Source organism: Diplotaxodon limnothrissa, linkage group LG9 (genome assembly GCF_057381915.1).
Source record: "Diplotaxodon limnothrissa isolate DT_005_m linkage group LG9, D_limnothrissa_male_GT1.1, whole genome shotgun sequence".
Taxonomy (NCBI): Eukaryota; Metazoa; Chordata; class Actinopteri; order Cichliformes; family Cichlidae; genus Diplotaxodon; species Diplotaxodon limnothrissa.
Window position 1 is genome coordinate 1,469,561 of NC_140604.1, and position 11,911 is coordinate 1,481,471.

An 11,911-nucleotide genomic window follows, 5' to 3' on the forward strand; every position below is an offset into this window, starting at 1 on the left:
TGCTGGAGGGTGCTCCACCTGGAGACTCTGTTGTCCTGCTGGGAGACTTCAATGCTCACGTGGGTAACGACAGCGAGACCTGGAGGGGCGTGATTGGGAGGAACGGCCTCCCTGATCTGAACCCGAGCGGTGCTCTGTTATTGGACTTCTGTGCTAATCACAGTTTGGCCATAACGAACACCCTGTTCGAACATAAGAGTGTCCATAAGTGCACGTGGCACCAGGACGCTCTAGGCCGTAGGTCGATGATCGATTTTGTAATCGTATCAGCAGACCTGCGACCATATGTTCTGGACACTCGGGTAAAGAGAGGGGCTGAGCTGTCAACTGATCACCACCTGGTGGTGAGTTGGATCAGGTGGCGGGGGAAGACGCTGGACAGACCTGGTGCACCTAAACGCGTAGTGAGGGTGTACTGGGAACATCTAGCAGAGGCCCCAGTCCGCGAGATCTTCAACGCACACTTCCGGCAGAGCTTCAACAGCATTCTGAGGGAGACTGGGGACATTGAGTCCGAATGGACCATGTTCAGCGTCTCCATTGCCGAAGCTGCTGCATTGAGCTGCGGCCGCAAGGTGGTTGGTGCCTGCCGTGGTGGTAATCCCCGAACCAAATGGTGGACACCAGAGGTGAAGGGAGCCACCAGGCTGAAGAAGGAGTCCTATCGGGCTTGGTTAGCCTGTGGGACTCCGGAGGCAGCCGACAGGTATCGACATGCCAAGCGGAATGCGGCTCGGGCAGTGGCTGAAGCAAAAACTCGGGTGTGGGAGGAGTTCGGAGAGGCCATGGAAAAAGACTTTCGGACTGCCTCTAAGAGATTCTGGCAAACCGTCAGACGTCTCAGGAGGGGAAAGCGGTGCTCTACCTGCACTGTGTATAGTGCTGGCGGAGCGCTGCTGACGTCGACTGAGAAAATTGTCAGGCGGTGGAAGGAATACTTCGAGGACCTCCTTAATCCCACTGACACGTCTTCCGAGGAGGAAGCAGAGTCTGGGGATGAGGGGAATGACCCGCCAATTTCCGGGGGCGAGGTCACTGAGGCAGTTAAACAACTCCTTGGTGGCAGAGCCCCTGGTGTTGATGAGGTCCGCCCCGAGTTCCTGAAGGCTCTGGACGTTGTAGGGCTGTCCTGGTTGACACGCCTCTGCAATGTTGCGTGGAGATCAGGGGCAGTACCTGTGGACTGGCAGACTGGGGTGGTGGTCCCCATCTTTAAGAAAGGGGACCGGAGGGTGTGTTCCAACTACAGGGGGATCACACTCCTCAGCCTCCCTGGGAAAGTCTATGCCAGGGTGCTGGAAAGGAGAGTTCGTCCGTTAGTCGAACCTCGGATACAGGAGGAACAATGCGGTTTTCGTCCTGGTCGCGGAACACTGGACCAGCTCTTTATCCTCTCCAGGATACTTGAGGATGCATGGGAGTTTGCCCAACCAGTCTACATGTGTTTTGTAAATGGCCTACATTTGTATAGCGCTTTTCTAGTCCATAGGACCCCAAAGCGCTTTACACTACATTCAGTCATTCACCCATTCACACACACATTCACACACTGGCGATAGCAAGCTACATTGTAGCCACGGCTGCCCTGGGGCACACTGACAGAGGCGAGGCTGCCGGACACAGGCGCCACCGGGCCCTCTGACCACCACCAGTAGGCAAACACGGGGTTAGTATCTTGCCCAAGGATATTTGGCATGCAGCCAGGAGGCAGCCTGGGATCGAACCACCGACCTTCTGATTAGTGGCTGACCTGCTCTGCCACCTGAGCTACAGTGGACTTGGAGAAGGCATTCGACCGTGTCCCTCGGGGTGTCCTGTGGGAGGTGTTGCGGGAATATGGGGTGTCTGGCCCATTGCTATGGGCCATTCGATCCCTATACAACCGTTGCAAGAGCTTGGTTCGCATTGCCGGCAATAAGTCGGACTCGTTCCTGGTGGGTGATGGGCTCCGCCAGGGCTGCCCTTTGTCTCCGGTTCTGTTCATAATTTTTATGGACAGGATTTCTAGGCGCAGCCAAGTGGCGGAGGGCTTTCGCTTTGGTGGCCTCAGAATCTCATCTCTGATTTTTGCAGATGATGTGGTTCTGTTGACTTCATCGGGTGAGGGCCTCCAGCTCGCACTGGAATGGTTCGCAGCCGAGTGTGAAGCAGCGGGAATGAGGATCAGCACCTCCAAATCTGAGGCCATGGTTCTCAGCCGGAAAAGGGTGGAGTGCCCACTCCGGGTCAGGGATGAGTTCCTGCCCCAAGTGGAGGAGTTCAAGTATCTCGGGGTCTTGTTCGCGAGTGATGGGAGAAGGGAGCCGGAGATCGACAGACGGATTGGGGCTGCAGCTGCAGTAATGCGGACGCTGCACCGGTCCGTCGTGGTGAAGAGGGAGCTGAGTGTAAAAGCGAAGCTCTCAATTTACCGGTCGATCTACGTCCCTACCCTCACCTATGGCCACGAGCTGTGGGTAGTGACCGAAAGAACGAGATCGCGGATACAAGCGGCAGAAATGATCTTCCTCCGAAGGGTGGCTGGCCTCTCCCTTAGAGATAGGGTGAGAAGTTCGGCCATCCGGGAGGGGCTCAGAGTAGAGCAGCTGCTGCTCCACATCGAAAGGAGCCAGCTGAGGTGGTTCGTAAATCAGGGTGGAAAATAAGTATTTGGTCAATAACAAAAATACAACTCAATACTTTGTAACATAACCTTTGTTGGCAATAACAGAGGTCAAACGTTTACTATAGGTCTTTACCAGGTTTGCACACACAGTAGCTGGTATTTTGGCCCATTCCTCCATGCAGATCTTCTCGAGAGCAGTGATGTTTTGGGGCTGTCGCCGAGCAACACGGACTTTCAACTCCCGCCACAGATTTCCTATGGGGTTGAGGTCTGGAGACTGGCTAGGCCACTCCAGGACTTTCAAATGCTTCTTACGGAGCCACTCCTTTGTTGCCCGGGCGGTGTGTTTTGGATCATTGTCATGTTGGAAGACCCAGCCTCGTTTCATCTTCAAAGTTCTCACTGATGGAAGGAGGTTTTGGCTCAAAATCTCACGATACATGGCCCCATTCATTCTGTCCTTAACACGGATCAGTCGTCCTGTCCCCTTGGCAGAAAAACAGCCCCATAGCATGATGTTTCCACCCCCATGCTTCACAGTAGGTATGGTGTTCTTGGGATGCAACTCAGTATTCTTCTTCCTCCAAACACGACGAGTTGAGTTTATACCAAAAAGTTCTACTTTGGTTTCATCTGACCACATGACATTCTCCCAATCCTCTGCTGTATCATCCATGTGCTCTCTGGCAAACTTCAGACGGGCCTGGACATGCACTGGCTTCAGCAGCGGAACACGTCTGGCACTGCGGGATTTGATTCCCTGCCGTTGTAGTGTGTTACTGATGGTGACCTTTGTTACTTTGGTCCCAGCTCTCTGCAGGTCATTCACCAGGTCCCCCCGTGTGGTTCTGGGATCTTTGCTCACCGTTCTCATGATCATTTTGACCCCACGGGATGAGATCTTGCGTGGAGCCCCAGATCGAGGGAGATTATCAGTGGTCTTGTGTGTCTTCCATTTTCTGATGATTGCTCCCACAGTTGATTTTTTCACACCAAGCTGCTTGCCTATTGTAGATTCACTCTTCCCAGTCTGGTGCAGGTCTACAATACTTTTCCTGGTGTCCTTCGAAAGCTCTTTGGTCTTGGCCATGGCGGAGTTTGGAGTCTGACTGTTTGAGGCTGTGGACAGGTGTCTTTTATACAGATGATGAGTTCAAACAGGTGCCATTCATACAGGTAACGAGTGGGGGACAGAAAAGCTTCTTACAGAAGACGTTACAGGTCTGTGAGAGCCAGAGATTTTCCTTGTTTGAGGTGACCAAATACTTATTTTCCACCCTAATTTACGTATAAATTCTTTACAAATCCTACCATGTGAATTCATGGATTTTTTTTTCACATTCTGTCTCTCACAGTTGAAGTGTACCTCTGGTGCAAATTACTGACCTCTGTCATCATTTTAGGTGAGGAAACTTGCACAATCGGTGGCTGACTAAATACTTTTTTGCCCCACTGTATGCAGAAAATGGGAAACAGCAGAAACTCTTGAAATCTACTACATACTAACTATTACCCCTGATAGTACCCCCTAAACCTGAAGATGGTGCTATATGTGTGAAAACTGAAAAGAGAAGATATAGGAGTGACAATTGTTCAAATTACTAAGCAAATATGACAATTAATTTCTGAAGACCACCTTAACTAATGTGACCAAATAGAAAAAGTGGCACTTGAAGAAGTGGCATTAGATTCAAGAGAAACTGCATGTTTTGTGTATGAGATTCAGGAGAGGGGAGGATGCAGTTGTTTAAAAGACAACGTGCAAAGAAATAAAGTGTTTTTTTGGCTTCTGAGTTTTACAGCTGGAGTGGACGAGGCTAAGCATCAGGCTTTCAAATGAATTAAAAGTCTGTCTGGGTCTTTGGTTGATTAATAGGCTGGTGTGAAAGATTGCTGCCACACCGCCCCCTCGGCCTGTGCTTCGAGATTTCTGGTAGTTAGAATGACTCGGGGGTGTTGATTCATTTAAACTAACATAATCATCCTGCTGCAACCAGGTTTCTGTAAGGCAGAGTAAATCGATTTGTTGATCAATTATTAAGTCATGTACTAACAGAGACTTGGAGGAGAGAGACCTAATATTTAATAATCCACATTTCATTGTTTTACTCTTTGGTTCAGATGTGGATACTGTATTGTTCTTTCTTTGTGATTTTTTATGTTTAAGTCGATTGTTGCTGGTTTTTAGTTTGTTTGTTGTCTTTTTGGGAGCTCACACAGTTACACACCGATTAAATACTGATTTTAGTGACCTCCGAATGGCGTAACTGGGTGTCATTACTGCCGACTTGAATTATGATTTTACTGAATTTACGTTTACCCTTAGCCAGCAGTTTTAAATTTCCCTCAATGTTGCCTGCTCTGGCCCCTGGAAGACAATTGACTATGGTTGCTGGTGTCTCTAGCTTCACATGTCTGAGAACAGAATTACATAGTTATGCTGTGTATTGCTTTGTATAGTTAATATATGTTTTATGAATTAACTATTTCCAGTGGCATAACCCTTTAGACATAGTAGCTATGTCATTTGTATTTCAGTTTTACTCCATGAGAAAAAACATGTACTAATTAAAAGGAGTTGGATGCTACATCCTGACTTTGCGCGGTATTTCAAGAGGAGTTTGGCTACTGCTGAATTGTGTAGCATACACACACACAAGGAGAGCAGGATAGTCTATCTAAATAAAAAAACGTTTCTGGGGGAAAGCTAGAATGACTAGGGATCCAAGAGAAGGGGAAGCAGCTAAAGGCATCTGCATTTGCATTTTCATCCAGTATGCCTCCAAAATCACAGTGTTCCAATAACTGTCTCAGCTCTGCCATGAAAGCAGCCACTGAAATGGGTGTGGAATTTGAAACTGAACAGTCATGGATGGTTTCAGGCAGTGATGATTTTGCACCAACATTACCAGTTCTTTGAAGCTGAAGTCTCTGGGTTTCCAAGACATTGTTATGTTTCAACTTGGACACTCTCGCCCCGCACGCGTTGAGAGGAACTATCCTTTTCTTGCCTTCATTATCAGTGTGGTTTGCCAAAAAAAGTGTTCCAGCCTGGAGCTAGCTGAATACAAAGTGCACCCCGACTGGAAACTCCCTAGAAAACACTCACAACTGTCTTGGTTTGGCTTTTATCATCATTGTCAAAAGGTGTTAACCTCAGGATAAACATAGTCAACAATTAGAGCCCTTATTAGGACTTTTAATGGTCTTTTTTTAGACAGTTAAGTTGGGTTAAGATAGTTTCAGTAAATAATTCTCAGTCCCTTCTGCTGCATCATTTTACACACCTCCTGCTGTTCTTGTTTTTTCTCTCGCTCTCAGTAAAAGATTTTAAGGCAAAGTTTCTCTATGACATGTATGGAAGCCCGTTTCCGCCACTGAAAAAAAAAGGATACTTAACTCGAAATTTCGAGTTATCTTTCTCGAAATTTCGACTTATTTTCTCAAAATTTCGACTTATTTTCTCGAAATTTCGACTTAGCAACTCGAAATTTTGACTTAATAACTCGAAATTATGAGAAAAATAACTCAAAATTTTGAGTTATTTTCTCAAAATTTCGAGTTAGCTCTGCCAATCAGTAATCTATGTGAATGACGTCATTTCCTTGTTACCCGGAAGCTGAAGCCCTCAGCTACAAATGCTACAGAAATGCTAACAGTATTACAGATACGGATCATGAATTCACAAATTGCTGAGTATTTTAAGCGTGGCTTCACAAATGAGGAGATTCTTGCATTATTAGCTGAATCACATGGCATTACTATCAGCCTCCGTACACTTGAAAGGATTTTACACAACAACCGACTTTGGCGCAGAAAGAACAAAACAGAGGTGGGAGAGGTGGCAGCTTTTATACAAGCACAATTGGCAACCTCAGGACAGTGTCATGGGTATCGTTGGATGCACCAGAAGTGTTGGATGAATGGCATTGTTACTGACAGAGAAACCATTCGTCTTCTGCTCCGTTTATTCGATGGAGAAGGTGTGGATTTGAGGTCACGTAGACGACTGTGGAGGCGAGTGTATCATAGCAGAGGCCCCAACTATGTGTGGCATATCGACGGCTACGATAAACTGAAGCCATTTGGGATTGCAATCAGTGGATGCATTGACAGATTTTCAAGGAGTGTAATATGGCTAGACGCTTACAAGACAAATAATGACCCGAGAGTAATTGCTGGCTACTTCATGGATGCCGTGATTCAACAAGGTGGTTGCCCTGATCGAGTGAGATTAGATCTAGGAACAGAAAACGTCCATGTTGCTCACATGCAATGATTTTTGCACTTTACAGACAATGAACCAGAAAGAGAGCACGTCATATTTGGAGCAAGTACAGGAAATCAACGCATTGAAAGATGGTGGCTAATCTTACGAAGCCAGTGTATCCAGTACTGGATTGAACTATTTGACAAACTAAGAGAGGATGGCCACTTCTCAGACTCTTTCTTGGACAAATCATTGGTCCAGTTCTGTTTTCTTCACATTATACAGGTGAGTTTACATAGGTGATTGTGTAAACGACATGTATTGTAACTGTTTAATTTGTAACAACTCACACGGCCTTTGTATATTATAGAAACATCAGATATATTAAAGTACACGTGAAAAGTAGTGCTTTTTTTAAAAAAAAACTGTTTTGTTAAAAAAAAAATTCCACATATATATCAAGGAACACAATTATACATTATAACACATTGATTATTTATGTGTTTAGGCCTCTCTCTGTACTCGGTTAGCATTTTTGGTGGGGCAAAACTAAGTAAATAAGTATCTGTCTGTTCATGATATATATATATATGTGTGTGTGTGTGTGTGTGTGTGTGTGTGTATATAGGTATGTGTGTATATATATATATATACAGATAGATATCATTAATGTAGCTCAAAGCTACATTAATGGTGTGTAAGCTAAGAAAATCAATGTTGTGCTTTTGTACATTAACATTTTCATACTGTATGCCTGAAAATGTTTCTTTTGTTCATTTTGTTTTCATCTAGGAAGAATTAAATGAAGTTGCTTTGGCCTGGAATGACCACAGAATGCGCCCAGTCCACAACTCCTGAAGTCCTCATGGCCGACCATCTTTTATGTATGCCCTCCCAGACATTTATGGCGCGAGGGACTGTCTCAAACATCTCAATATGGACAAAGTTGAAGCCTGCCTTGAAGAATGCGTGTTCAAAGACTTTCCATGTGAAGAGGATGTCTTTCATCTCTGTGTAGAACTCATGTCAGAACATAACCTGGACTTCTCAGATGATGTGTTTCATACAGTGGATCTGTATGTAAAGCTAAGGCAGTTGATGCTTACTGAGTTGGAGCTTTTGCCTTAAAGGTTAGACATCGTTATGCATTTTTAATGCTGTATTTTCATATTTAAACTGTAAACTTTTATGAGTTATTAATTTTTGGATGGTTGTCGTTTTTGGGGCACACATACATGGGTTTTGAGGGCCTGAAAATGTATTTCACAAACAGGGCCAATTGAAAAAGGCTATAAAAATTGTATTTAATTTTTGGAGGGTTTTTTTTTTTTTTTTGGATGGTTTATTTCAATTAACAAACCAACTTTTTGTTTTAAAAGCCTTATTATTAAAACATATGTAAACATAATGTCTGTTAGACCTGCTATTTGGAGGATATGCAGCGCATGTCACCTTGGAATTATGATTTCAACTTTTTGTAAATATGCTTTTTCATCTTTCTTTTTATTTGAGTAATTATTGATGTTTTGAAATATCTGGTTATGTAGCAGTAAAAAAATTTTTTTTCACTGTCATTTTTTTTCACTGCTGAGACTTTTTATATATACTGACTGTTTTCCTGATTATGGGCAGTATAATTATATATTTTTTAGCATATGGATAACCTAACTAAGTGAGATTTATGGGCCTATGGTTTTTTTTTTTTGGATTGCGCCTCAGAATAATAAAAACCCAGAAATTACCAAAATGAAAGATGTAATTTGTCTCATTGAACACTTTATTATAAAACACAGATCTTTTGCCATCATCTTATCTTAAAACAAAATAACTGTACTGTATTTACAGTAACATAAAAAACCTTAAAGTATTCTTATAAAAAGCTAATTGCCAGCACAAGACTTGGAAAAAGTACGACAATACACTCAACAAAAATATGCAATATGTTTTGCAAAAATTCAATAATTATTAAAAATACAAAAAGAATGGGACAATAAAAAGAGATTGAGGATAATATGGCAAGATCTGATAACAATATCCTACAATTAAAGAATAAGAACGTGTGGTCTAAAACCACTATGAAGCAAATACATTAGGCTCAAACATGAAAACCAAAATATAGGACAATATCTTTTAAATAACTACCCCATTGGCTATGCAGTTTTGAAAAAGGGGGCTATGATACACAAGGGTTTTTTTCCATTACAAAAATCAGGAAAAGCCAACCAAAAATCAACCTTCAGCTAAGCAATTGCTGATTTCACAGAAATCCAAAATAAAAGCATATAGGTGTGCCTTATGGCCATTCAATTTAGCAAAAGTCACCATAACCCAGATGGCTAAACAGAACTGTACAAACATAACTGTAATAAAATACAATGATATAGTAAAACCTGACTTGTAAACTGTAAAATGTGTGCACGATGATAAAACATGTAGGAGATATTGCATATATCTCCTACATGTACTATATACTACATATTGCAGGGGTCTCAATCTCTAATTTTCTGGTGAACCACTACAATACATGTCATCTTGTGACATTACATTAATAAAATTTGACAAATTAAAATTAACCTAATGCATTTTTTAAAGTTGATTTTGGATTCAAATAATAGAAAAAATGAATAAAAGGTGGAAAAACTGCTTTCATTGTTCACATGCACACATGCTGACTGAGGAAATGGGAATGCTTATAAATGGTCTCCAGACTCTGAGACCTCTGCAGAAATGCATTTCACAAGTGTTTAGAAAAATATTGCCTCAGTTGTAATAGGAAAACACAGAAACACAAAGAAGTACCTCAAATTGCATTACAGTGGTATTTCACCAAATACTTTTTCTTGGAACTCAGTTTTTAAACACCTGAAACCTTTGCTGTGACATTCACATGGGAACACTTTAGTCTTAGTTCACAACTCAAATATAATCTGTTGTAAAACAACAATGGCTTTTAAGCCATTGTCCGTGAATCAAACCTTTATATAATGTCCATAACCCACACATTTGATTCCAACACACTGTTCATCTCCGATCTGAAGTCAGGATAGCTGTCATAATTTATCGACAGCTCCAGTACACACCCACATGTGTGTGCCACAGGTCGTCTCTGGAAACCTTTCAGTTCGTTAAACCCAATGATGATGTTCTTTCCCAGATGTAAATCTGAACCTGTGCAAAACCTGAGGAACAAACACAAATGTTCCTTCTCAGCATTCTTCACATATGTAGTTAGATATTTCTGAATCAGCTTCTGGTGAGCCGTCATTGTTTCAGGGAAAGTGAGACACTTGAGAACTTTTCTCAGAGTTGGTTGGAGGGTTTCATAAACTGAAGATAGATCACAAAGGCTTTCCCATGCAGTGCTGAGTGTTCTTGCCCACTGTTCAATAACATAGGCAGGCTCTTGGACAAGTGTTTTGTGTGCAAGCTCCAATAGGACTTCAGTGGCATTGCAGGCTGTTGGTATCTTTCTGCAGCTGTGGTTATCAAGTATGTCTATAAGTTCTTCTTGGTCCACGGTGCTAAAGTCTGATCGCCACGCCTCTAACACTGTACGTCAGAGTCAGGCATGAACTTAAGGAAATTCTCCACAATATCACTCTTTACATATCCAAAGGCAGCTTGTTCCAGAATGGCAGGTGCAATTTTCACAGGCAGATATTTCTCTCTAACCCATCCAAATGCAATGATTCTGCCCACACTCTCCCACTCCGGTTGCCCAAGATCATGCCTTAAGAAGGGCACTTTTTAAACGTTTCCAGTGGTGCACTGGCCATAGAATTCTTTCCAGAATTCTGAAAGACAGTCTCTCACAACTCCCCCATCGTCATGGGCCATTTCAGGTGTTCCATCAGGCAGTAAGACCTGGATTTTGATGTCGACATCTTCAAGGTCCTTATCACTAAAATGTGAAATGAGCTCTGACATTACCTGCCCTCTGTGGACCACCACTACTCTCCTCACTCTCTCACTGGATGGACCAGGTTGTGGAGAAAAAATCTGGGTGTCATCCAAATTTATTGGCTCACTGTCAGAAAAGGGGCCAACAAAAATAATGTCACTGCTGTGAGAAGTGTTAGCGCTTAGAGACTGCGTGGAAGATTGTGGAAGGTTATCGTTTGGAGTGTCTTCAATGTATGTCACATCATGGCTGATTGTTTCAAATGGAGCAGATGTTTGGACTGTAGTGACAGTAAAAGAAGAGGTTTGGTTTTGAGGACTCGCTTCAATTTCTAAAGATGGATGCAAACCTGGGTTGGAGCTCTGAAGGCTGTCATTTTGTTTTTTCTTTGTGGTGAGGTAGAACCTGAGGATATTAAGTTTTGTGACATGATAAAGTTCTCCTACTGTCAATGCATCATCGACTATCATCTCTTGATAATCCTTCAGATCACAGTCAAAATCTGTTAAGGGCCCCTGAATGTTTCCTCCATCTGGAAAGAACAGGCCTGTTGCAACCTGTAATATGTCCCTTTTCTTGGCATCCTTGCAAATGTCTATTTTTCTTGTTCCTCCTCCTTGTCTAGCTCTAACCTGCTTGAAAACCTCAGTGTCTTCATCATAATGCATCCATCCTATTTCTATTTTTCTATTTCTCTTCAGAGCATTTCTTTTATGGGTTGTTTGGGAATGTTCTTCTTGCCGTGTGCTACTGCCATCCTCTTCAGATAATTTTCTTTTGGACAGTTTGGATTTCAGCCGTTCAAAAAGCGCTGACTTGCGGCTGCTGCCCCTCCGTCTGCAAAATCCAAATACTGCTAGACGATCACCGTATGATGGCAAATAAGTCTTCAGCTCCTCATCTGTCATTAGACTTATGACACTGGCATCAATCTAAAGATGGAAAAATAATTTAATTTATTGAAACAACCAGCCTTGAAAATACAATCCTATTTTTAACTTAAGAACAATGAGGAAAAGTTGCATTTCAACCAGTATCTTGTTGGAATTAAGTACCTTCTCATTCTCCAAGGTCTGTATAAAGTCTCCCATGCTGTAAGGAAGGATGTAAATTAAAATTACAAAATTAAAATAAAGCCACCATATTATCATCAAAGTATCTGTGCCTACCTACATTATGAGCTCTGACTATGGTG

At 42.8% G+C, this 11,911-nt stretch overlaps 2 pseudogenes; one reads left to right on the top strand and one right to left on the bottom strand.

Moving 5' to 3' along the window:
• The first annotated feature begins 6,759 nt into the window (after positions 1 to 6,759).
• Positions 6,760 to 7,943, top strand: LOC146624960 (uncharacterized; annotated as a pseudogene).
• A 1,849-nt stretch (positions 7,944 to 9,792) lies between these two features.
• Positions 9,793 to 11,644, bottom strand: LOC146624961 (uncharacterized; annotated as a pseudogene).
• Between the last annotated feature and the right edge of the window lie 267 nt (positions 11,645 to 11,911).